The sequence below is a fragment of the Saimiri boliviensis genome, chromosome 2 (assembly GCF_048565385.1).
Source record: "Saimiri boliviensis isolate mSaiBol1 chromosome 2, mSaiBol1.pri, whole genome shotgun sequence".
Lineage (NCBI taxonomy): Eukaryota > Metazoa > Chordata > Mammalia > Primates > Cebidae > Saimiri > Saimiri boliviensis.
Window position 1 is genome coordinate 70,320,662 of NC_133450.1, and position 27,292 is coordinate 70,347,953.

At 47.0% G+C, this 27,292-nt stretch overlaps 1 long non-coding RNA gene across 1 annotated transcript in view; it reads right to left on the minus strand.

Moving 5' to 3' along the window:
- Nucleotides 1-3,570: 3,570 nt before the first annotated feature.
- Nucleotides 3,571-27,292, minus strand: part of LOC141582669 (uncharacterized) — a 530,026-nt gene continuing 506,304 nt past the window's right edge. Inside the window, exons 2-3 of the long non-coding RNA XR_012515552.1 lie at nucleotides 7,014-7,068; nucleotides 3,571-4,109 (exon numbers count right to left, since the gene is read on the minus strand). This is a non-coding gene — a long non-coding RNA (uncharacterized LOC141582669). The remainder of the gene's footprint in view (nucleotides 4,110-7,013; nucleotides 7,069-27,292) is intronic.

Consider the following 27,292-nt stretch of genomic DNA (forward strand, 5'->3'; position numbering starts at 1 on the left):
TTAGTGAGAGAGACAGAGAAGAAAGTCAAATAAGTGATTTGGCAAAGAGGAGAGAAGTAGAAAGAACGAAAATTAAATGTCCTTATTGGGCTGGGGTGAGGGATTGCTCGGCTGAGAGGGGCTCTGCCATTGTCCATCCACGCAGGTGGGCAGTCAGAGTAGCCCCAGAGAGGACACGGTTCAGTCCAGCAGTCTGGCTGCAGAGCCTCAGGTGTAACCCGTACCAAAGGGTTTTCCTGTTTGGTGGAGCTGATGTGGAGGGGATTCCTGCAAATGTAAAGTGACCTTGCTGGGTGTGGTGGCTCAAGTCTGTAATCTCAGTACTTTGGGAGGCCAAGGTGGGTGGATCACCTGAGTTCAGGAGTTTGAGACCAGCTTGGCCAACATGGTGAAACCTTGTCTCTATTAAAAATATAATAATTAGCTGGGCATGGTGGCATATGTCTGAATTCCCAGCTATTTGGGAGGCTGAGGCAGGAGGATGGCTTGAATCTGGGAGGCAGAGGTTGTAGTGAGCCAAGATTGTACCACTGCACTCCAGCCTGGGCAGCAGAGTAAGACTCCATCTCAAAAAATAAAATAAAATAAAATAGATCCAATCCAAGAGGCTCACTGTGTGCACTGATATGGTTTGGCTGTGTCCCCACCCAAATATCAACTTAAATTATATCTCCCAGAATTCCCACATGTTGTGGGAGGGACCCAGGGGGAGGTAATTGAATCATGGGGGCTGGTCTTTCCCATGTTATTCTCGTGATAGTAAATAAGTCTCATAAGATCTGATGGGTTTATTGGGGGTTTCTACTTGCATTTCTTCCTCATTTTTCTCTTGCTGCTGCCATGTAAGAAGTGCCTTTTACCTCCCACCATGATTCTGAGGCCTCTCCAGCCGTATGGAAGTTTAAGTCCAATTAAACCTCTTTTTCTTCCCAGTCTTGAATATGTCTTTATCAGTAGCATAAAAATGAATTAATACAGTAAATTAGTACCAGCAAAGTGTGGTGTTGCTGAAAAGATACCTGAAAGTATGGAAGCGATTTTGGAACTGGGTAACAGGCAGAGATTGGAATAGTTCAGAGGGCTCAGAAGAAGAAAGGAAAATGTGGAAAAGTTTGAAAGTTCCTGGAGACTTGTTGAATGGCTTTGACAAAAATGCTGATAGTGATATCAACAATAAGATCCAGGCTGAGGTGGTCTCAGATGAGGAACTTGCCGGGAACTGGAGCAAAGGTGACTCTTGTTATGTTTTAGGAAAGAGACTGGTGGCATTTTGCCACTTTCCTCGAGATTTGTGGAACTTTGAACTTGAGGGAGATGATTTAGGGTATCTGGCAGAATAATTTTCTAAGCAGCAAAGCATTCAAGGGGTGACTTGGGTGGTGTTAAAGGCATTCAGTTTTATAAGGGAAGAAGAGTATAAAAGTTTCAAAAATTTGCAGTCTTTGACAATGTGATAGAAAAGAAAACCCATTTTCTGAGGAGAAGTTCAAGCCTCAAGCCAGCAGCAGAAATTTGCTTAAGTAACGAGGAGCCACATGTTAATCTCCAAGACCATGGGGGAAAACGTCTCCAAGGCATGTCAGAGGCCTTCACGGCAGCTCCTCTCATCACAGGCCCAGAGGCCCAGGAGGAAAAAGTGGTTTTGTGGGCTGGACCCAGGGTCCCCAGACTGTGTGCAGCATAGGGGCTTGGTGCCCTGTGTCCCAGTCGGTTCAGCCATGGCTGAGAGGGACCAAGGTGCGGCTCAGGCTGTGACTTCAGAGGATGCAAGCCCCAAACCTTGGCAGCTTCCACATGGTGTTGAGCCTGCAGGTGCACAGAAGTCAAGAACTGAGGTCTGGGAACCTCCACCTAGATTTCAGAAGATGTATGGAAACGCCTGGATGCCCAGGCAGAGGTTTGTGGCAGGGGCGAGACCCTCATGGAGAACCTGTGCTAGGGCAGCGTGGAAGGGAAATGTGGGGTCAGAGCCCCACACAGAGTCCCTACTGGGGCACTGCCTAGTGGAGCTGTGAGGAGAGGGCCACTATCCTCCAGACCCCAGAATGGTAGATCCACTGACCGCTTGCATGGTGCACCTGGAAAAGCCACAGGCACTCAATGCCAGCTTGTGAAAGCAGCCAGAATGAAGGCTGTACCTTGCAAAGCCACAGGGGTGGAGCTGCTCAAGACCATGGGAACCCACCTCTTGCGTCAGCATGATCTGGATTTGAGACCTGGAGTCAAAGGAGATCATTTTGGAGCTTTAAAATTTGACTGCCTTGCTGGATTTGAAACTTGCATGGGCCCTGTAACCCCTTTGTTTTAGCCGATTTCTCCCATTTGGAATGGCTATATTTACCCAATACTGGTACCCCATTGTGTTTAGGAAGTAACTAGCTTGCTTTTGAATTTATAGGCTCATTAGCAGAAGGGACTTGCCTTGTCTCAGATGAGACTTTGGATTGTGGACTTTTAGGTTAATGCTGAAGTGAGTTAAGACTTTGGGAGACTGTTGGGAAGTCATAATTGGTTTTGAAATGTGAAGAGATGAGATTTGGATGGGCCAGGAAGAGAATTGTATGGTTTGGCTGTGTCCCCACCCAAATATCAACCTGAATTTTATCTTCCAGAATTCCCAGATGTTGTGGGAGAGACCCACAGGGAAGTAATTGATCATGGGGGCTGGTCTTTCCTGTGTTATTCTCATGATAGTGAATACATCTCATGAGATCTGATGGGTTTATCAGTAGTTTCTGTTTTTGCTTCTTTCTCATTTTTCTCTTACTGCTGCCATGTATGAAGTGCCTTTCACCTCCTGCCATGATTTTGAGGCCTTCCCAGCCACATGGATCTGTAAGTCCAACTAAACTTCCTTTTGTTCCCAGTTTCGGATATGTCTTTATTAGCAGCATAAAAACAAACTAATACAGGGTGTGATGGTTAATACAGAGTGTCTACTTTATTGCACTGAAGGGTACAGAGTATTAATCCTGGGTGTATCTGTGAGGGTGTTGCCAAAAAGATTAACATTTGAGTCAGTGAGCTGAGGAAGGCAGATCCACCCTTAATCTGGTAGGCACAATGTAATCAGCTGCCAGCAGATATAAAGCAGGCAGAACGTGAAAAGGAGAGACTCGTCAAGCCTCTCAGCCTGCATCTTTCTCCCATGCTGGATACTTCCTGCCCTCGAACATTCTTCAGAAAAACATCCTCCAAGTTCTTCAGTTTTGGGACTTAGACTGGTTCTCCTGCTCCTCTGCTTGCAGATGGCCTATTGTGGGACCTTGTGATCATGTAAGTTAATACTTATAAACTCATATATATATTTTTTCACATACACACATCCTATTAGTTCTGTTCCTCTAGAGCAGGCGTCCCCAAACTTTTTACACAGGAGGCCAGTTCACTGTCCCTCAGACCGTTGGAGGGCGGCCACATACTGTGCTCCTCTCACTGACCACCAATGAAAGAGTTGCCCCTTCCTGAAGTGCAGCGGGGGGCCGGATAAATGGCCTCAGGGGGCCACATGTGGCCCGTGTGCCATAGTTTGGGGACGCCTGAGGGTATCAAAGCAGACAAAACACCGCTTGCTTTTGCTGAGCTCAAGGTGGGAAGTCAGACAGTAGAGGTGAGGAACCAGAGTGGGCACGATCAGGGATTGGGTGGCATAATGGGTTGCAAAGTGACTGGTCTAAATAAAGACACAGGGGCCAAGTGCATACCAGAGGTACCAACCAAGGGCAGAGGAGACCTAGAACCTTTGTCTTCATTGTCTCTGAAGTTCATCAGCTGAGACTGCCCTTGGGTGCTTTTCAATGGACATCTGCTTTCATGAAGATGCCTCGGAGTAGAATGAGGAGGTCATGGTGAGGTGCAGCCTGCTGCTCATAGAGGCCCAAGACCACCTGCTCAAATGATAGTCTCTGAGGTTCAGTGAACAAGCTCCAGACTGAAGGTCACTGCATCTGCCCCCCAGATTCTTTAGTAGGCATTGGGCTTTCTCTGGCGGGGGGTGCAGATGTCCTCTTCTCTCCTTCTGACAGCTGAGGTCCGGGGATTGGAGGCCAGTTTCATTAGCATTCTACCTGGAGCCTGCTGTCAGGATACTGAATGCAGGCATTTAAAATCTGTGGGTGCAAGAATTGCTGGCTATTCTCCCAAGGCAATCTAAATGTCAGTAGATTGAAGCCCTCAAGTGTTCTAGTCTGCTAACAAGAGGACCAAATCACCTCTGAGAAACCAATTATGGTTCTGTAATAGCATCCCCAGGACTGAACCCCAAGTCAAATCCACCTACACATAGCTTAGCAGAGTTTGACACCCGATCCATTCCTGAAGTCATTGAACAAACATTGGCGGAGTGCCCCTCACAGGCCGAGAGAGGTGTGGGCTCCCAGGCAGCATGCTGGATAAGACCAAAGGGGGATGGTACAAACCAGAAACGGCTTTATTTTCCCCAGACACTCTCTCAAGTGTCCTTGTTCTTCCTTCCCAAAGGCCTCTCAGTAAACCCCTTTCTGTTATTATGAAGTCCAGCTGGAACCAAAAGACAAAAACCACATGATTCTCTCAATTGATGCAGAGAAGGCCTTTGACAAAATTCAGCAGCCCTTTATGCTAAAAACTCTCAATAAACTAGGTATTGATGGAACGTATCTCAAAATAATAAAAGCTATTTACAACAAACCCACAGCCAATATCATGCTGAATGGGCAAAAACTGGAAGCATTCCCATTGAAATCTGGCACTAGACAAGGATGCCCTCTCTCACCACTCCTATTCAATATAGTATTGGAAGTTCTAGCCAGAGCAATCAGGCAAGAAAAAGAAATAAAGGATACTCAATTAGGAAAGTAGGAAGTCAAATTGTCTCTATTTGCAGATGACATGATTGTATATTCAGAAGACCCTATCATCTCAGCCCAAAATCTCCTTAAACTGATAAGCAACTTCAGCAGTCTCAGGATACAAAATTAATTTGCAAAAATCACAAGCATTTCTATACACCAATAACAGACTTAAAGAGAGCCACATCAAGAGCAAACTCCCATTCACAATTGCTATAAAGAGAATAAAATACCCAGGAATACAACTAACAAAGGATGTAAAGGACCTCTTCAAGGAGAACTAAAAACCACTGCTCAATGAAATAAGAGAAGACACAAACAGATGGAGAAACATTCCATGCTCATGGTTAGGAAGAATCAATATTGCAAAAATGGCCATACTACCCAAAGTAATATATAGATTAAATGCTATCCCCATCAAGCTACCAATGACCTTCTTCACAGAGCTGGAAAAAACCACCTTAAACTTCATATGGAACCAAAAGAGAGCCCACATAGCAAAGTCAATTCTAAGCAAAAAGAACAAAGCCAGAGGCATCACGTTACCGGTCTTCAAACCATACTACAAGGCTACAGTAATCAAAACAGCATGGTACTGGTACCAAAACAGAGACATAGACAAATGGAACAGAACAGAGGTCTCGGAGGCAATGCCACACACCTGCAACCATCTGATCTTTGACAAACCTCACAAAAACAAGCAATGGGGAAAGGATTCCCTGTTTAATAAATGGTGTTGCGAAAACTGGCTAGCCATGTGCAGAAAGCAGAAACTGGACCCCTTCCTAACACCTTACACTAAAATTAACTCCAGATGGATTAAAGACTTAAACATAAGACCTAACACCATAAAAACCCTAGAAGAAAACCTAGGCAAGACCATTCAGGACATAGGCATAGGCAAGAATTTCATGACTAAAACATCAAAAGCATTGGCAACAAAAGCCAAAATAGACAAATGGGATCTAATTAAACTCCAGAGCTTCTGCACAGCAAAAGAAACAATCATTAGAGTGAACTGGCAACCAACAGTATGGGAAAAAATTTTTGCAATCTACCCATCTGAAAAAGGATCTTATACCCAAAATCTACAAAGAACTAAAACAGAGTAGTTACAAGAAAAAAACAAACCCATTCAAAAGTGGATGAAGGATATGAACAGATACTTTTCAAAAGAAGACATTTATGAGGTCAACAAACATATGAAAAAATCTCATCATCACTGGTCATTAGAGAAATGCAAATCAAAACTACATTGAGATACCATCTCACGCCAGTTAGAATGGAGATCATTAAAAAATCTGGAGACAACAGATGCTGGAGAGGATGTGGAGAAAGAGAAACACTTTTACACTGTTGGTGTGAGTGTAAATTAGTTCAACCATTCTGGAAGACAGTGTGGCGATTCCTCAAGGACCTAGAAATAGAAATTCCATTTGACCCAGCAATCCCATTATTGGGTATATATCCAAAGGATTATGAAGCATTCTATTGTAAGGACACATGCACACGAATGTTCATTGCAGCACTGTTTACAATAGCAAAGACCTGGAACCAACCCAAATACCCATCGATGACAGACTGGGCAGGGAAAATGTGTCACATATACACCATAGAATACTATGCAGCCATAAAAAAATGAAGAGTTTATGTCCTTTGTAGGGACATGCATGAACCTGGAAACCATCATTCTCAGCAAACTGGAAAATCAAACACCGTATGTTCTCACTCATAGGCGGGTATTGAAAAATGAGAACACATGGACACAGGAAGGGGAGCATCGCACACTGAGGTCTGTGGCGGGGGACTAGAGGAGGGACGGGGGGTTAGGGAGTTGGGGCGGGGATAACACGGGGAGAAATGCCAGATATAGGTGATGGGGATGGAGGCAGCAAATCACGTTGCCATGGATGTACCTATGCAACAATCCTGCATGTTCTTCACATGTACCCCAGAACCTAAAATGCAATAATATATATATTAAAAAATAAAAATAAAGTCCAGCTTGGCCCAGTTTAAAATTTTACTCTCACGTGTAGTCTACCTCTCATTCATGCCCAAGATACCGTGCGTGGGGCAGGGCATGGTCTGCTCCATAAACTCTAGGGGGTAAATCCAGGAGCGTCCTGGTTCCTCCAGAACTAGCAGCAGTCTTGGAGCAGGAAGCCCAGCCTCGGATCTTACCAGCTGTGTTACTTTGTGGAAGAAACTCAGCCTCTCAGATCTTCAACCCCCTCTTCTGTAAAAGAGGGAAAGTATTATTTCCTCTGTCCCCATCCTGGAGTTGTGAGGATGCCAAAGTTAATAAACGGCTTTAAAGCCTGTAAATTTCGCATATCAGTTGTTATCATTTCCACTTTAAAAAAAAAAAAAGAGAGAGACAAGGTCTTGCTCTGTCGCCCAGGCTGGAGTGCAGTGGTATAATCACAGCTCACTGCAGCCTGGAACTCCTGGCCTGCCCTTGTTTTGAGGCGGGCTCTGCTCCCTACTCCCTGGGAAGGGGGGGCTGCCCCCTCAGCTAGCAAGCACCTCACCCTTTGTGTTCTCCTCACTACCCACGTGGCCAGGCAGCACAGCAGTTATGATCAGCATAGATTGTGGAGTCAGGCTGCTGCGACCCACATCCCAGCCGTGCCACTAACAGCCCTGTGATCCTGCATGAATCACTTAATTTTTCTATGCCACTGTCTTCTCATCTGTAAAGTGGAAATAAGAGTTGTGTCTTTCTCATGGGACTGTTGTCAAAACTCGATGAGTTGTAATTTACAAAGTGCCCGAAGCAGTGCCAAGGATAAAGAACTGGGAAGATTCTGCCTCCTACTGTTAGCAAAACTCAACTTCTAACAACGAGGATTTGATGAGCACCTAATAGCGACCAGGCACTGTATACGGCATGAGGATCCCATATGAACATGACTAAGTCCCTGGCCTGCCAGAACTGATGGTCTAGGGGAGGGTGCAGAGAAAAAAAAGTGGGCAATCATGATATACAGTCCTGCGGTGCTGCGCAGGTCAGGTGCTGTGGAAACATGGAGAAAGGGCTCCTAACCCAGATTGAGGGATCACAGAAGGCTGCCTGGAGACGGCAGGAGTGGGAGCCTTAAAGGATGCGCAAGAGACAGCCAGGAGACTGCTGGCAAGAGGTGGCGAGCGGAGGGAAGAGCCTCTGGAAGGCGGAATGAGCAGCCAGCAGAATGTAAAGGTTGCGGGTGGTGAGGGCGGGAGTGGAGAGGGACGGAGCCAGGGTGTGAGATGAGAAAATGAAGGAGGCTCCCTGGCTGCAGTGCTGAGCACCTATGAAAGGGGGTGGGATGAGCCGGCAGGGTGCCCTGGAGGTCCAGGCCTGGGTGCAGTGAGTGACTGAGACACCGAGGACAGGTCAGGGAGAAGATAGTGTAGCTGGGGAGGGGATGAGGATGAAGACGGGGGGAGGATGAGGGGAGACCAGGAGGAGCATGGGGTGTAAGGATGAAGGGGGACAGGGTGGGGCGAGGGCAGGATGGGGGGGGTGAGGGCAGGAGGACAGGGTGGGGTGAGGGAATGAGGACGGGGTGGGGTGAGGGAAAGAGGGTGGGGGGGTGAGGGCAGGAGGACAGAGTGGGGTGAGGGCAGGAGGACAGGGTGGGGTGAGGGCAGGAGGACAGAGGGGTGAGGGCAGGAGGGTTGGGGGATGAGGGCAGGAGGATGGGGTGGGTGAGGGCAGGAGGACGGGGTGGGTGAGGGCAGGAGGGCAGGGGGGTGAGGGCAGGAGGGCAGGGGGGTGAGGGCAGGAGGGCGGGGGGTGAGGGCAGGAGGGCGGGGGTGAGGGCAGGAGGGCGGGGTGGGTGAGAGCAGGAGAACGGGGTGGGTGAGGGCAGGAGAACGGGGTGGGTGAGGGCAGGAGGGCGGGGGGATGAGGGCAGGAGAACGGGGTGGGTGAGGGCAAGAGGGCGGGAGGGTGAGGGCAGGAGGATGGGGGGGTGAGGGCAGGAGGACGGGGGCGGGGGTGGTGAGGGCGAGGTTTCCGGTTGAGCCTCACGGTAGCTGGCGCCTTTCTCGGGAGCTGAAGGAGGATGTGGAGGGGCGGTGAGCTTTTGGTGGTGAGTTCCATTGAGGACACACTTGCAAGGCCTGCAGGGCGCCCAGGTGGAGCTTCCTGGCAGGCAGGTGGGCATCAGAGAGCTGGGGAAGGGGGGATCTGGCTGACATCAGCGCACAGAGGGTAACTGAGTCCCTGAGTGAGGAGGGCTGTGGTGGTGACAGCAGAAGCAGGCAGGGGCAGAACACAGAGGGGCCCCTGAACATTCGGGAGTCGGGCAAGGAGCGCAAGGTCCTCACCTCCTGGAGAGTTTGGCCGTGAGCAGAGAACAACACTTTGATGATCAGGTAGGCAGGAGAGGGATGAACTTTGGTGTGGTGTGGGGTAGGGAAACTGGACTTTTAGGCTCTCTGAACATCCCACCAAGTGGCTGGCTGTTCAGCAGACCTGTCCTCAGGGCGCCTGATGTCTGCGGGAACTGACTCAGGTGCAGTCAGACTCGGAAGGCCTCCCTGACTGCAGTGCTGATCACCTATGATAGGGGCAGGATGACCTGAATTACGGGAGTGTGCCAGTAACAAACCCTTGGAAGCAGCGGGGGCATTGGCCTCCTGCTCTCCATTTACCTTGGGCTCTCCCCGATCAGCCACGTGCCAGAAGCAGGTGTTGTCTGTTTGGATTTGTCTCACAGCTGAATTCACCTTCTGAATTTTTCCCAGGTGTTGCTGCTCTCAGTGTGGTAGAAAAGGTGTCGAGCAGCGATGTGCTGCAGCCGCCCCAACCAGCTCCCGAGAGCCGATGGGTAAGTGCTGAGGTATGTTGCGAACTGGTTGTTAAAACAGCCATTATGAAAACTTTATTACATAAATTTACAATTAAATAGATTATTTTAAAGGCAAAGTTATATAGGCCAGGCATGGTGGCTCACACCTGTAATCCCAGTACTTTGGGAGGCCGAGGCAGGAGGATCGCTTGAGCCCTGGGAAGCCAAGGCTGTAGTGAGCTGTGGTTGCACCCCTGCACTCCAAAGTGATGTATATGCAAAATACGTCCCTTCCTAGTTACTGGATTCCGTGTTGCTATTACCTGTGCTTTGGGAGTTATTCACATCGATGGTATCTACAGGTGGAAATGCTATACTGTACTATACCGGATGATAGTGTGTTGCTGCACACCTCTCTCTCCAGCTCTGTGTTCAGTGGCTGTCGTGTTGTTTAGCCTGAAATCGACTACGGTGGGAGCACTTACACCACAGCAACTGGTAAACATGACAAATGTAGGCTTCCCTGGAAAGAGCCAGTTCAACGTTTCCCAGCATCACTGTGTATAAGGATTCATTGTAAGGGTGCCATATCTCCCTGGGCTCTCTATAAACATATATGTCAACAAGGAAACCTTTATTGGTATTGATGAGATGTAACTGATTAATTACTGGTAGTAATTAGATAGTTTCTAGTTGCTCCTTACAAATATGAAAACAATAGGTTTAAAGAAATATTAGCATGTAGACAGCATCTTGTACCTCTTCATGACTTTAAACATTATAAATGCTTTCTTAAACTCTCTGGGTTTCTCTCTGTTAAGTAAACTAACCTGATCTAAACCTGGAGTTCTTATCCCATGGACCCTCAGGGCAATCTGGTGAAGCCTATGGTCTCTTTTCAGAATCCGGGTTTTACATGCATAATGCAAAATGTATTGAATTAGAAAAAAAACCAATTGCATCAAAATAAAGTTATCAACATAGTTATTAGTATATTCTTCTTTCTTTTCTCCTTCCTTCCTTCCTTCTTTCCTTCCTTCATTCCTTCCTTCCCTCCTTCCTTGTTCTTGACAGAGTCTCACTCTCTCACCCAAGCTGGAGTGCAGTGATGCAGTCATGGCTCATTGTGGCCTTGAGCTCCTGAACTTAAATGATCCTTCCACCTCAGCCTCTCAAGTAGCTGGGACTACAGGTGTATGCCACCACACCCAACTAATATTTTTTAAATTTTTTTGTAGAGACAAGGTCCTGCTATGTTTCCCAGGCTAATCTTGAACCTGGCCTCAAGCCATCCTCCTGCCTCAACCTCCCAAAGTACTGAGGTTGCAGGTATAAGCCACCATGCCTGGCCCCTTTGTGCCTCTTACACACTGAACAACCAGATAGAATCTAATAACTAGCATAATTTGAAACTAGAGATCAATGTACATGATATTTTGGGATGTCTGTAACAGCTGTAATATAACAGGGAAACATCTGTGATTTCTACTTTGGAGTGCCTTGGGGCTACTAAACAGTAATACTCTCTTTTCCTCCCCTGCCTTCAGACCCAGCAGAGAAATAGAAAATGAGAGGCAGATGAAAGGCGATCAAGCTGTCAGCTTGATTCCTGACACAATTGATTGAATGTGTTCTCAGGCATCATCTTCATGCCTGTACTGAACTTCCCACTGCTCATGCTCTGCAGGCCTCCTCCTTCAGGGGACACAGGCGCTGGTCTGTGCCTCCTGCACAGCAGCAAGGGAGGTGGCTGAGCTCTGGGCAGGGAAGGGAAACAGGCTGACCGCACATGCTCAGTTCCTTCTCCCAAACTCTCCAACACAAGGAGTCTTTCTTCCTCTTCCTTCAGGAGTGAGCAAGAGACAGGGAGACTGGAAGTGTTCTTCCCCTGCTTTTCCCTCCTGGGAGTGGGGTAGACTTTCCCTCCCCTCTGTGGAAGCATGAGGAATGAGGAATCAAGGCACCCTGCAGCAAACTCAAAGGTCAGATTCAGGCAGAATACACTGTATGTGTCCAGACCGCTTAGATGGTGCCGAAGACTTCAGGGAGGAAAAATGACCATGCGGGGTGCCAATCACAGAGTCTTCAGGGAGGAAGGTCTATAAGTGTGGGTCGCCTAAGTGCACTGAGTCACCCACACCATAAGTACCCACTAAGTCACCTACACCATAAGCAGCTTACTACAGCAAAGTTTACCCTCTCACCAGCACTCCCGTGCAATGCAGTCAGCAGGGGACTCTGCTCCATGTAATCACTCAGGGGCACAGCTTCTTCTACAGTTGCCTCACCATGCGTCACTTCAGGGTTACCAGGCTGGGAAAGGGATAGTAGGAGTCTCAAGGGGCTTCTCAGTGCACCTCCTGGAAGCGGCACCTATTCCTTCCTTCCATTCCAGGCCACCTAACTGCAAGTAGGTGGGGAATATGGGTGAGCAACAGCCACGCCTCCCATAGACCACTACTGTTTATTGCCTTACAAAGAAATAGACCATTCCCAGGACTGTCCAGCATTCCTGGTCACTATCAGCTGGGGTCAAGGCTTTCAGAAACAAATGCTACAGCTTACCAAAGGGGCACCATAATGGTGTTTGACACCAAACTGCTCAAAATGTTACATACACTTGGGAAAATGTCAGAGGTTCTGCAGAAGCTCAGATTCAAGGGTTTTAACTTGGCATCTGTGGGCACTGGAAGGTTCATTGCAGATTTTGGAGTGTCCTATAAACTTGAATGAAAAAAAATTACAAGTTCATTTTTTCTAATTTCTCATTAAAATTTAGCATTTACTTCAATTTGGACTATAGGCAAGAAACTACAGTAGTATTTTCAATAATTGTAAATTTGTCACAAGTAAAAATCACAGATGTTTTCATACTACATTCAAACTGTTACAGATGTCACAAAACATCATATATGTTGATCTCTAGTTTGAAATTATGCTAGTTATTAGATTAGATGCAGTTATTTAATGTGTAAGAAGTACAAGAGATGCAGAAGCTCTTTAGTTTAATTAGTTCCCATCAGAGTGAACAGGCAACCTACAGAATGGGAGAAAATTTTTGCAATCTATCCACCTGACAAAGGGCTAATATCCAGATTCTACAAGGAACTAAAACAAATTTATGAGCAAAAAACAACCCCATCAAAAAGTGGGCAAAGGATATGAATAGATGCTTCTCAAAAGAAGACATTTATGTGACCAACAAACATGAAAAAAAGCTCATCATCACTGTTCATTAGAGAAATGCAAATCAAAACCACAATGAGATATCATCTCATACCAGTTAGAATGGCGATCAGTAAAAAGTCAGGAAACAACAGATGCTGGAGAAGATGTGGAGAAATAGGCACACTTTTACACTGTTGGTGGGAGTGTAAATTAGTTCAACCATTGTGGAAGACAGTGTGGTGATTCCTCAAGGATCTAGAACCAGAAATATCATTTGAACCAGCAATCCCATTACTGGGTATATACCCAAAGGATTATAGTCATTCTACTATAAAGACATATGCACACGTATGTTTATTGCATCACTGTTCACAACAGCAAAGACTTGGAACCAACCCAAATGCCCATCAATGATAGACTGGATAAAGAAAAGGTGGCACATATACACCATGGAATACTATGCAGCCATAAAAAATGATGAGTTCATGTCCTTTGCAAGGACACAGATGAAGCTGGAAGCCATCATTCTCAGCAAACTCACCCCAAAACAGAAAGCCAAACAGTATATGTTCTCACTCTTAAGTGGAATTTGAACAATGAGAACACATGGACACAGGGAGGGGAACATCACATACCTGAGCCTGTCTGGGGTTGGGGGGTTAGGGAAGGGATAGGATTAGGAGAAATACCTAATGTAGATGATGGGGTGATGGGTGTGGCAAACCACCATGGCACGTGTATACCTGTGTAACAAACCTGCATGTTCTGCACCTGTATCCCAGAACCTAAAGTATAATAATAATTTTTTAAAAGTTCAAGAGGGCCAGGTGCAGTGGTTCATACCTTCAATCTCAGCATTTTGGGAGGCTGAGGCAAGGCAGGAGGATTGCTTAAACTTCAAGTGCAGCCTGGGCAATATAGTGAGACCTCATCTCTACTAAAAATAAAAATAATTAGCCAGGCATGGTGGCATGTTCCTGTAGTCCTGGCTACTAGGGAGGCTGAGGCAAGAGGATAGCTTGACCCCAGGAGTTAGAGGCTGCAGTGAGCTATGATTATGCGACTGCACTCCAGCCTGGATGACAGAGTGAGAGACTCTGTCTCAATAAGGACATTAAAAAGAAATAAAAAATAAAATAAAGCTTGAGGATATCATCAAGTTTATTGAAGTGTGTTGACGTCACAGAGGTTCAGAGGTGGTTCCATAAGTGCCTCCCTTAGAACCAAATAACGCCGATGAGGATACACAAAGGAGGTCTCGGGTCCCCTCCGCGCAGGGACTGTGCAATTGCTGATCCTCACAGGTGTCTACCTTTTCTCTCTGAAGCCAAAAAGACTCATGGAGTCACTTTTTGGCAGCTCTGCTGGGGGGCCAAAGAGAGGCTGCTCCTCTGTAAGGCTTCCTGCTCCATCCCGAAAAGCTTTGGTTGCTAAAGAGCTTCTTCGAAACCCGCCTTTGAGTAAGTTCTCTCCCTGTCCTTGCATCCAGCCTCTCCCTTCTGGAATCACATGGGACTGATCTAATCTCTGTCCACATGAAGTTCCCTTAAATCAGCCAAGCCAGCTTGTCAGTCCTAACCAAGCTGTTTCTTGCCTTACACTTCAATGCAGAGTTGAGCTCATGTCAGGCCTTTAAAATGTCCTTTTCAAGCATATCTCTCTGTACACATCAATTACTTAATATGCAAGGAATACAGTGGTGGAAAGACCACATTCAGGCTCTGGGATTTGACACCTCTGCAGATGCTTGGAGGACCTACCCTGGGCCAGGCTGTGTGCCAGGTGAGGGGGATGCAAGAAGGAACAGGAGGCTTTCAGGTTGACCCTGTCTCGAAGCACCATGAGGCGTGATGAGAGAGGAACACCTGCCTTTGTTGGCTGGGTTGATAGCAGGGCCCTATTGAACTGAACTTTAACTTTCCCATTAGACATACACTGAAAACTGAGAACCCATCTCCTTGCTGTTTGCACAGAGCTGGTGATTAAGCCTCCTTCCCATTTTGCAGAGTATGTGTATAGTTTCAAGCTCTGTGGAAGAAGAAAGAAGACTCCATGACAAGTCTGAGATATCCAACTCAATTCAGCGAAGATGTGTTGAAGCCTGCTGAGCAATAGGATATGACTCCATTCTTAGGGGCCCCAGTGTTCGTTCACTCTCAAACATTAGGTTAGGGCCCCATCAAGAGGAAAACATAGCAAGTCTAATACAGGTCAAGTGGAAGGGTTGCCAGAAGAGACATGTAAGTACACTCTGGTGCAGGTGTGAGAATGGGAGCTGGCTCCTAAAGTGGGAAGAATCAACCTCCTGGAAGAGGTGGCACTGGCTAAGGGCCTGGAAGCACTTTGACAGGCAGAAGGCCCTGCAAAACGTAGAATCACCTGTGTCTCCAATATTGTTTATTTGTACAGCAAAATTCCCCCACCTTTGAACGTCGACATTGGAAATTGATTTGGAAATTGCTTATTCTGCACACAGCCTTTGAGCAGGTGCAATGTGCCCTGTGCTGGGCTGGCTGCTGGGGATGTGGGGACACGTGCCCCCCAGGTTATAAGTTCCAGTCTTGTGGATGGAACTCATGAAACAGTCTTCCCAGGCGGGGTGAGAACTGCAGTAGCCCCTGCCGAGTGTGCCCATGCCGCCGTCTTGCTACACAAGACCACAACGGACCTTTCTGCTCCACCAGGGGCCAAGTGCCAGGGGCCAAGGGCTCATGCTCTGCGTCCTGCCCTGCAGAAACTTCCAAGGGCTTCTTTCACGCACATTCCTGCACCTCCCTGAATAATCAACTTCTCCATCTCAGCTGGTCAATCCCATCAGGTTAGAAACTTGCTCTGGTACTACAAAAAAACAAAGAAATCCTCCCGTGACACTACCTCCCACTTCAGCCAGGGTCTCAGTTCTCTGCTGCCCTCATAACAGCACTTCTGAAGTGGCCTATAGTTGCCATGTCTTCCTGCAGGGTTCCCATCTTAGCCGAATCCCATCGGTCTCCAGTCACCACCGTTCCTCTGAGCCTGCACTGGGCAAGTGCAGCAGTGATCTCTGAGTTGCCAAAGCCAGTAATCGCTTTTCTGTCTTCATGATGTTCATGCTTTAGCAGCGTTGGGCACAGATGTGCACACCTTTGGTTCTGGAATCTCTTTCTCTCCTCGGCTTCTGCACTTTCCCGGGTCATCCCCTCACTATTGGATCCACTGGCCCACCTTGGAGGGCTTCTCCTCTGCTGCTTGACTCTCAGTGGGAGAGTCCCTTGGTGCTCAGTCCTGGGTCCCTTGGTAACACTCTCCTGTTGAGTCCATCTCACCTCGTGGCATCCCCACTATGTACCGAGACCCCTCAGTCCCTAACCCCTGCCCTGCCCCTCTTTGGAACTGTAGACATGTACACCCAACAGGAAAAGTGACAGCTGCACCTGGGAATCTAACAATACTCAAATTCCACAAGTGCCTGCCAGAACATTCCATTCCGACTGCCACCTCCAGGCCAGCTCCTCCTTGGTACTTCCCTCTGGAACCATGAAGCCCCCAAACCTAGGGCTCGGCCTCGATTCCTCCCTATCCCTTACCCACCTCTCACATCCAAGCCCTTATCAACTCTTGCCTTCAAACTGTATCCCCAAGCAACCAGCTTCTCTGTTTCCTCCCCCAGCTCTGTGTCCAAGCCCCTATCTGTCCTCACTGGACAGCTGCATTTGCCTCTGCATTGCTCTGCCCACCTCCACACCTGCTCTGTCATCTCATCTCCGCCCAGTACCTAGAATGATCTTCTACAAATGTAAATTAGATCATGTCCCCTGCCCCCATTACACACTGATATGGTTTGGCTATGTCCCCACCCAACGCTCATCTTGAATTATATTTCCCATAATCCCCACATGTCAAGGGAGGAACCCGGTGGGAGTAATTATATCACGGGGTGGTTTCCTCCATGCTGTTTTTGGGATTGTGAGTGAGTTCTCGTGAGACCCTTTGCTCGGCTCTTCTCTCTTCTGCCATCATGTGAAGAACATGTTTGCTTCCCCTTCTGCCATGATTGTATGTTTCTGAAACCTCCCCAGCCATGCAGAACTGTGAGTCCATTAAACCTCTCTTCTGTCTTAATTACCCAGTCTTGGGTATAGCAGCCTGAGAATGAACTAATGCATACCCCTTCCAGGGATTTCTCACCATTTGTCCAGCCTGTTCCCCGGTGCACGAAGGCCTTTGTGGTCCCAGTGTCATGACCTCAATGCTCTCATCACACACGCTCCTCCTCACCCACCTCCTGGGGCTGAGCCTCATGGCAGTCTTCCTTTTCTTTCTCCAGCCTGTTGTGCTCTTTCCTGCACCTGGGCCTTGGCTCATCTGTTCTCTTGCTTAGATTGCCTACAGGCCTGCTCCTTTCCCTCGGTTCACCATCATGTCACCACACTTTGATTATCTGTATTCTCTGAATAATTATTATTGCTCTCTGAGATTTTTCTTGGGCTGTTTGCTTGCTCGTTTGTACACCTGTCCCTCTCCACTGGAATACAGTTTCCAGGGGAATGCAGAGCTTGCCAGTTTGGGCACAGCTAAATTCCCAGCATCTTGGATGGCGCCCAGCCCGTGGTGGGTGTTCAGTACCCATATGTTGGATGACTAAATGAATGCACACTGAGTGCCCTTGCAGACTCATCTCTGGACGGCTCTGTGGTGCTGCCTGCAAACTCTCCTGCCTGCACCCAGCCCTTGCGTCTGTTTCCACCACACTGATTCTAGGTATGGCCAAAGGGATATACAAAATGCGACTTGGGAAGTTGTAGCTGTGGTGCTCCCTGAGATCACCAGAAGAATGTGCTGAGCTAGTCTCATCCTCATCTTCATAGTGGATGAAAGGCCAAGGGGCAGAGAACTGTGGTGAACAGCCAGGTAACTGCCAGACATGCGAGTTGGGTTTTCTGCGTTCATTTGAGTCTTCCAAAAGGCAGGACCCATGGCAGAATGAAGTGCGTGTATTAGGATTGCATTAGGAGAAATGCCTGTGTGAGAGAAAATGGAGCAGAGGCAGAGAAAGGCTGGGTGAGCTGTCAGAGAGCCATGCCAGTCTGGCCCTTTAAGGAGGGGAGAGAGATTGAAGTTGGGAAGAATTGTTCTAGACGGCTGCACAAACTAAGGAAGGCTTGGCAAAGGCATCAAGGAGTCCCCAAGCTGAAGCTGGCTGTTACAGGTGTCCCATGTCTCTCAAGGATGGAGGGCTTGCCTTAGTGTCCCTACTGTGGGGGCCTTGGTAAGGGAGTGGCCCACGGGCAACGTGGCCTCAGTGGAAACATGGTGATGGGTTTCAGGGCATGGCAGCTGGGTCCCTGGTGAGTTAAACTCCATGTCATAGAGGTCTGTGAGACTTTCTCCTGGCTGCCCCACTATCCTCGGTCAGGCAGTCACCAGCTGAGCCTCCAGCTGACTGCAGATATGTAAGACAGATTAGTCAAGCCACCAAGACCAGAGGAATTGCCCAGACAGTTCAGAGAATTGTGAGCTAAATGTAGTGTGCAGGCCCTTACGTGTTGGTGGATGGTGTATTTCACAGCACAGGCGAACTGATAAAGCCTCTTTGGTTATTTTCTAAGGATAGACCTCAGAAAAAAAGGGAAGGATTTCTGCATATTTAGAAAACACTGACAGCATACTGCTAGTCACTTTTTAGAAACGCTGTATCCACATATCTCTACTGGCAATATATGAGACTGTTCATTTCACTACATCTTCACCCATACTGGGTATTAGCATTCTAAAACATTTTTGGCAACTTGCTATGTGGGGGCAAAAAAAAAAAAAAGGTAGGCATTTCGGAGGCTCAATTTGCATTTCTTTGACTACTGCAGAGCTGAATCCTGTTTTTATGTTTGTAAGAATTAAAGAAAGAGGAAAGAAACGCGAAAGGTGACTTGCCAGTTAAGACAGGTTTATTTTAGAGAAAACAAACTTGAGAGGAGCTTTTGGCTGAGTTAGGTTAGAGACCCACTTTTTTTTTTACAGAGTAAAGGGTGGAAGGATTTAGGGTGGAAAATTTTATTAGAGGTTTGGATTGCTTTTGTGGTTTTTTTGTTGTGCTTACTGGGGAGGGAGAATTGTGTGTCTGTTTCTACACATTATTTTTGCAGCTGCAGACATACGCCATCGCCCGTTTGCCTTTAGCTTCCCTATTTTAGTGCACCTGAAGGGAGCGGAATGTGCCTATTAAGGCCCACTGTTCTACGGGGGCCCATTGTATGAGGGTGAGGTTTGGCAGTTACCTGAGAGATTTTTCCCCTCCTTCCTTCGTGCCTGCCTGCGTGCCTGAGCTGTTTTATTTGTGTCTCACTGTGTGCTCTTTCTGGCTGCTTGTAGTTAGAAGAGAAGTGATTTCCTTGAACTGCATGAGGCTAGAAAGGGAGCTGGAACTTACAGTGGTGGTATTTGCCTGAGATGCCAGTGCCCCTGCTCTGGCAGTGCCTACTGGTCATTGGTGAGGCGTTTCTTCTTATTCTTTTAAAACCAAAATTAGGGCTGGGCACGGCGGGTCCTGCCTGTAATCCCAGCACTTTGGGAGCCTGAGGTTGGCGGATCACGAGGTCAAGAGATCGAGACCATCCTGGCCAACATGGTGAGACTCTGTCTCTACTAAAAACACAAAAATTAGCCGGGCATGGTGTCGATGCCTGTAGTCCCAGCTTCTCGGGAGGTTGAGGCAGGAGAATCATTTGAACCCGGGAGGCGTAGGTTGCAGTGCGGCCAGATCACTCCACTGCACTCCAGCCTGGGCAACAGAGAGAGATTCCATTTCAAAAACTAAAAAATAAAATAAAATAATAAAAGCAAAGTTAGAGGAGTAATCCCTGTGTCCTGTGCCCCTCTTAGGGGAGCCCCAGCCTAGAGGGGCTGCTCCTGGTGTTCAGCATTCAAAGCAGTCCCTTCACTTCTGCCGCAATTATCAGCCGATTATCTCCCCAATGGGTGCATTCAGTGCTTCCCTGGTCAACCCCGTGGCTGGAGGGCTGCCTAACGACATTTTTATAGCCCGGTGCGGCTCTGCTTCATTAATTCCCAGCAACGGCTGTGCGTTGTTCTCTCCGCAGACAGTGGGGACTCCCTGCTAATCAGACAGGAACCAGCAAAGTGGTGAGGTGGCTGCAGCTGCAGGGCGAGCTGGTGCGGTCAGGGGATCATGTGGTTCCCCCTTCACTGCGTGGTCGGAGGAACCAAAGTTCAGGGAGGGAAAGATACGGTCTGAGGCGGAGCTGCCTGGAGCCACATGTGGTGACCAAGCACCAGAAATGGGGCAAATCTGAAGTGAGACGTTCTGTGAGTGGAAAATGCACACCGAATTTTAAAGATCTTGGTACAAAAACAAAGAGTGTATGGTATCTTATTCATATTTTAAAAATATTATATGTTAGAATAATAATATTTTAGATACATTGGGTCAAACAATATATTATTAAAATAAATCTCACCTATTATTCGTATTTTTAAAATATTACATATTAGAACAATATTTTAGATATATTGGGTTAAACACAATATATTATCTTATTCGTATTTTTAAAATACTACATGTTAGAATAATACTATTTTAGGTATATGGGGTTAAACACAATATATCATTAAAATAAATCTCACCTATTTCTCTTTCTTTTTTAATGTGGGTGCTAGAAACATTTAAATAATGTGTAGTGTGTATTATATTTTAATTGGATGGTGCTGATATAAGTCCTCACAGGACATTAGTGGCAGTGAGATGAGAGTATGCATATATGTGTGTGACTGTCAGTATTTGCACATGTGTACGTGCATGTGTGTGTTAGTATAAATATGTGAATGTGTATGTGTGTATATGCACAGGTGTGTGAATATGTGTACATGAGTATGTGTGTATGCACATACATGTCTGTATGTATGTGTTTCTGTGTAAATGTGAGGTGTATGCATATATGTGTGCATGTATGTGTGTATATGTGCAGTGTGTGAGTATATGTGCATGTGTGTATGTGTGCGTCTGTGTGTGTATATACGGTGTGTATCTGTGTATGAATGTGTATATGTGTGCATGTTTGTGTTTGTGGGGTATGTGTGTGGAAGGCAGGTTGGCGGGAAGGTGAACTTGTGCAAAGTCGAAGTCAGAAACCAGATCAAAGCTCAGGACGTTTTCATTTCAATGCTTCATGCTGTGGTCTGTGTTATACATCAGGCATTCCACATACACAGTCTCACTGAATCTGCGGGAAACCCAGTGCTCTCTGAAGTACCATCCTACAAGGGTACTAAGTAACTCATCAAGGTCACACACTCAAAAGTGATGGGAATGGGAAGTAATGAAGGTCCAAGCCACTGTGTCTCTCCTGCAGACAGACCCAGGTCCTGCATTGCAGACTTTCTCATGACTCCACCATGCCAGCCCTCATGCTGAGGCCAGGAGAGTGCCGGGGGCTGGAAGGAATGATCTAAAAGTGAATTTCCATGTTGCTGTGACCTTGGTACCAGGCCCAAGGCACAATCAACCACCATCAGGCATGTTCTCTCTTTATAGTCACACCACCGCAGGGGCCAGAATGTGCAGTTGTCCCCAAGACCACAAGGAATCAAGGAAACCTCAAAGTTATTCTTATCTGTTCTTTCAACATACATGTAGAAACAAATAATTGCATGTTGAAGCTAAACCCAGGGTATATGTGGCTTAGATGCTGGCTCTGCTTATTACCTGAGTCTTGGTCTCCCCATGTGTACAGTGGGGCTGTAACACCCACCTGTGTTGGGAGGGAATGAAGCAATGTATGTAGAATGCTGGGCACGGCATAGACGTTCAGTATGTGTCACTTCCTATCCCTCTCCTCCCTAGTCTATCTCTGCTTAAAGTTTTCTAACTGCTCGGATTTTATTAACTCTCTCTTAGATCATTTCCAAATCTAGGCAGGTGACAAGCAGGCCAATGCAGTCTCTTAGAATAATAATTTCTCTACAGCAGCTCCTCCTTAGCAGTCCTGCCTAAAGCTCTTTATGTGTATTATCTTGTATGGCCTTTACAATAATGCAGCACATGTGTACACATGTGTACCTGTGTGCATGTACATATGTGCATGTCCATGTGTACATATGGCGGGGTGGGTTGGGGAGACTGATTTGCACCACTCAATGATGCAGCTGAAAGCCTAACATGTTCTAGTTTCTCCACTTTATACTGAGCACCTTGAATTGAGATCAGTGGAATTTTAGAAGGAGCTGTCAAAAGATACTGGAGAATGTATTACTTCGTTTTCACACTGCTATAAAGAACTGCCTGAGGCCGGGTGCGGTGGCTCACACCTGTAATCCAAGCACTTTGGGAAGCCAAGGTAGGCAGATCATGAGGTCAAGGGATCGAGACTATCCTGGCCAACACGGTGAAACCCCATCTCTACTAAAAATACAAAAATTAGCTGGGCATGGTGGCTGGTGCCTTAGTCCCAGCTACTCAGGAGGCTGAGGCAGGAGAATCACTTGAACCCAGGAGGTGGAAATTGCAGTGAGCCAAGATCGTACTGCTGCACTCCAGCCTGGCAACAGAGTGAGATTTCGTCTCAAAAAAAAAAAAAAAAAAAAAAAAAGAACTGCCTGATACTGGGTATTTATAAGGGGAAGAGGTTTAATCGACCCATAGTTCTTTATGGCTGGGAGGCCTCAGGAAACTTACAATCATGGCAGAAGGTGAAGGGGAAGCAAAGCATGTCTTACAAGCTGGAAAGAGAGCAAAGCACCCCCATGATCCAATCACCTTCTACCAGATCCCTCCCTTGACACATGCGGGTTACAATTTGAGATGAGATTTGGATAGGGACACAGAACCAAACCGTATCAGAGATCTTCTTGAAATAAGTTGAGGCCCAGCAATCCCATTTCTGTGTATATACCCAAAGGATTATAAATTGTTCTATTATAAAGACACATGTACATGTGTGTTTATTGTAGCACTGTTCACAATAGCAAAGACTTGGAACCAACCCAAATGTCTGTCAATGATAGACTGGATAAAGAAAATGTGGCACATTTGCACCACAGAATACTATGCAGCCATAGAAAAAGGACGAGTTCATGTCCTTTGCAGGGACATGGATAAAACTGAAAACCATCATTCTCAGCAAACTGACACAAGAACAGAAAACCAAACACTGCATGTTCTCGCTCATAAGTGGGTGTTGAACAGTAAGAACACACGGACACAGGGAGAGGAACATCACATACTGGGGCCTGGGGGTGGGAGGCTAGGGGAAGAATATCAGGGGGTCAGGGGATTGGGGAGGGATAGCATTAGGAGAAATACTAACGTAGATGAAGGGGTAATGGATGCAGCAAACCACTTCCATCATGTGTGTATACCTATGGAACAAACCTCTGTGATCTGCACATGTACCCCAGGACTTAAAGTCTAATAAATAAAATTTTTAAAAAGAAATAAGTTGAGGATGGAAAGTATGAAAGAGCATGTGGCAGTTTTAAGAATTTGAGTCTGTTGACTAAATGAATATTATCCTGAGAGCTAAGGCAAATTGCCGGTGATGCTGCTATTGCTGAAATGTGTTTTAGAAAAGAGGAGTCCTTGAAGACTTGGGACAGTGTGCACTTTTTGAAAAGGGAGAAAAAGGATATTTTTCCAATTGTAGACCCATCAGCTTGATTTTCATTCCTAGAAGTTCTAGTACATATCACGAAGTACCTTGAAGAAGAAGTCGTGAAGTCCAGGACTCAAAGTGAGAATAAACATGTGTGTCAGACTAGCTTCATTTCCTTCCTCCATGGAGTTTCTGCACAGGAATCATGTTGTATACTTAGTTGTGTCTCTACTATATTTGTTAGCTATTGGTATGTAATAAATTATCCTAAAATTTAGTGACTTAAAAATAAACACTTATGATCACTGACAGTTTCTGTAAGTCAGAAATTTTAAATTGCTTGGCAATTTCTCATGAAGTTACAGTCAAAATTGTGGCTGGGGCTGTGGTTTTCTGAAGGGTTGACTGGGGCTCGAGCGTCCTCTTCCAAAGTGGCAAACTTGCCCACATGACTGGCAAGTTGGCACTGAATATTGGTGAAAAATCTCAGTTTCTCTTTATGTGGGCCTGAGGATGCTTCAGTGTTCTCACAACATGGCAGGTGCCTTCCCCCAGAGTAGGGAGAGACACAGAGACAGAGACAGAACATGGCAGAAGCCACCCTTTATATTGCCTAGACTTAAAAGTCCTAAAACATTATTTCTGCCACATTTTGTTCAGTAGAAGCGAGTCACTAAGTCCAGGCTGCATGCAAGAATAGGACAATAGGCTATGACACCTTTTGGAAGGAGAAGTGTCAAAGAATTTATGGACACATTTTAAAACCACCACCCCACTGTCTGGTAATTTAGGAAGAATAGTATATATTGTGCATATTTACCCACAAATATTTATTGCACATTCACTTGTTCAGTGTGTTGTTTTGAGCACCTACTATGTGCCAGACACTCTTCTGATCACATGGAATCAGCAGATTAGTGAAGCAGTAAAACAATGCCATGAAAACTACAGCTAGAGAGAGGTGCATGTGTGCGTGTGTGCGTGGGTCGGGGGAGGTGAACTTAGGGTGGTCAGGAGGCTCTCTGAGGAGGCAGCACTTAAAATGAGATCAGGAGGATGAGAAGGAGCAAGTCGAGGGCAGAGTAGGAAGCAGAGCATTCCTGGCAGAGTAAATGATGCAAAGGCACCAAGGCAGAAATGAGGGAACAGAAATGCAGGTGGGGTTTGGAGAGATGTGGCCAGAGACAGGGAGAACCAGATCGCTCTGGCCTCCTGGGTTGGGGTAAGCAGCTGGGCTTTCCTTCCAGGTGTGATGGGAGGGAGGAAAACAGCAGGGAGGCTTCTATCCTCGGCAGCTGAATTGATTGGTGTGTTAACAAGACCACTCTGGCTGCTGGGACATGGATGATAAGGGCCAGAGGGAGGCAGGGCATGCAGTGAACAAGGCGCCGCAGAGGTCGGGGGATGGAGGTGACCACTCGAACGACAGTAGGAACTGCGGAGATGGAGAGAAAGAAGTGGTTTAGGGATGATTTTTGGAGATGGAATTAGCAAGATTTGCTAAGGGAGTGAGTCCACGTCACAGGTGTGGCAGAGGATAGAGGGAGTAAGCACAGCTCCTCTAGCTTTGACTTAAACAATTGGGTAGGCAATGGTGCCGCTTAGCAATATGGGAAAGATTTGAGAAAGAGCTGATTTGGTGGGTGGGTGTGTGTGTGTGTGTTCGCGCGTGCACGTGTATGTATGTGTGTGTGCATGTGCACATGTATGCGCACATGTGTTGGGGGCCCTGAGGAATCAAGTGATCAGTTTGATAAACCCGTTGGACACCCCAGTGGAGACGCTGAGTTGGGCAAATACGTCTGGGGCTCTGTGGAGGAGTCAGGGCTGGAGAGGTGCATTTGGAGGCATTGGCATAATGGGCCTATATCTGCCGACTCTAAAACGCAGGCAGTGGAGTAGTAGGAAAGTTAGCTTCTAGAGCATAAAAGCTAAGAGGAGAATGCATTTTACAAGGAAGAGTCAACCATGTGGCCCCAACAGAGAGGTGGAAGATGAGAACAGATGTGCCCATTTGATCGGGTGACACGAAGACCAAAATTGCTTTCATGAGAGCAGTCTCGGCGGGGTGGAGGACAGAGGCTTGACTGGGGTGAGCCAGAAAGAGAACACGAGAAGAGGAAGGAGAAGCAGGGGCCATAGACACTCATTCAAGAGGCTGGGCGCGGTGGCTCATGCCTGTAGTCCCAGCATTTTGAGGGCCTAGGTGGGTGGATAACCTGAGGTCAGGAGTTGGAGAGCAGCCTGGCCAACATGGTGAAATCCCTCTCTACTAAAGATACAAAAATTAGCCAGGCATGGTGGCAGGTGCCTGTAATCCCAGACACTCAGGAGGCTGAGGCAGAAGACCACTTGAACCCGGAGGTAGAGGTTGCAGTGAGTGGAGATCACACCATCGCACTCCAGCCTGGGCAACAAGAGTGAAACTCTGTCTCAAAAAAAAACCCCAAAAAAACAACAAACAAAAAACCTCATTCAAGAAGGTTTTCTCATGGAGGGGAGCAAAGATGAGTTGAGAGCTGCAGGGACATGATGAGCCACTGGAGATAGCCTTGTTTGTTGGTTTTAAGATAGGAGATGCCACAGCAGTGTGTGTGTGTGTGTGTGTGTGTGTGTGTGTGCGTGCACTGATAGCAAATACCTGGTAGAGAGGGGAGAAATGAAGGTTTAGGAAGAGAGGGAAAAACTGCAGGAGAGAAGTCTGAGCAGGGCTGCAGGGCACAAGGGGAAGTGGTGGCCCTGGTTCTGGGTCACATCATCTATGGCAACAAGAGCAAAGGTGGGAGAGACAGGCACCGATTTGTATAGGATGAACATCTTTAAAAGGAGAAGGTCAGGAAGTCCCTGTCTGGGAGTGAAGCAGGTTGAGCTGGGGGGAGAAGGTGGGCAATCCCTTTGAGGAGTGGCTGCAAGCTCCCAGTGAGCTGGTTGAATTGCCAGGCTCCATTTGAGATTGGTGGCTGAGCTTAAAGTGAAGTCAGTTTCTCCGCAGCTGTGTTCACCTGCTCAGATGCAGGTGAGGGATAGGTGAGTGGTTGGATTCACAGAGTGGTGAGAAAATGGAGGCTATATGTAAAGGAGTAAGGGTAATGAAGGATTACAGAATCTAAGTAGGCTAAGCAGAGAAGTTGTAGTGGTTTAAAAAAATGTCCAGGCTGGGTGCCTTGGCTCACCCCTGTAATCACAGCACTTTGGGAGGCTGAAGCGGGAGGATGGCTTGAGCACAGGAGTTTGAGACCAGCCTGAGCAACACAGTGAGACCCCCATCTCCATCTTTTTAGAAAAAAAGTCCACAAGTTTTTGGCTATTCCTTTTCCAAAAAGAGATAAGGAAAGGGTGGAACCTTGTTCCCCTGTCCTTGACTGTGAACTGGATTTAGTGACTTGTGTCTAACATATAGAAAAATTGAGCTGCAACAACAATGGATGTGAATCTGTGCCACCTCAGAGACATGGTTAGAGAAAGCAATTGCTCTTGCTCTTCAGTCATTCACCCAGAAAGCTGCCAGGTCGTGAGGACATGCAGGCATCCCCATGAGGAGCCCATGTGGCAAGGAACAAAGAGGACTTCTGCCAACAGTGAGTAAGGAAATGAGGCCTCCTGCCAGGAGCCATGTGAGGGAGCCATTTTAAAAGTGGATCCTGCAGACCCAGTTGAGCCTTCAGATGACAGCAGCCTCAGCTGACAGCTTGATGCAACCTTCTGGGAGGCTCTGAGCCAGAGATGCCCAGCTATGCCAACCTGGGATACCAGACTCTCAGAAACTGTGAGGCTATAAATTCTGGCTTTTTTTTTTTTAATTGGAGTTTCCCTCTTTTTGCCCAGGCTGAAGTGCAGTGGCATGATTTCGACTCACTGGAACCTCCGCCTCCCAGGTTCAAGTGATTCTCCTGCCTCAGCCTCCCAAGTAGCTGGAATTACAGGCATGAGC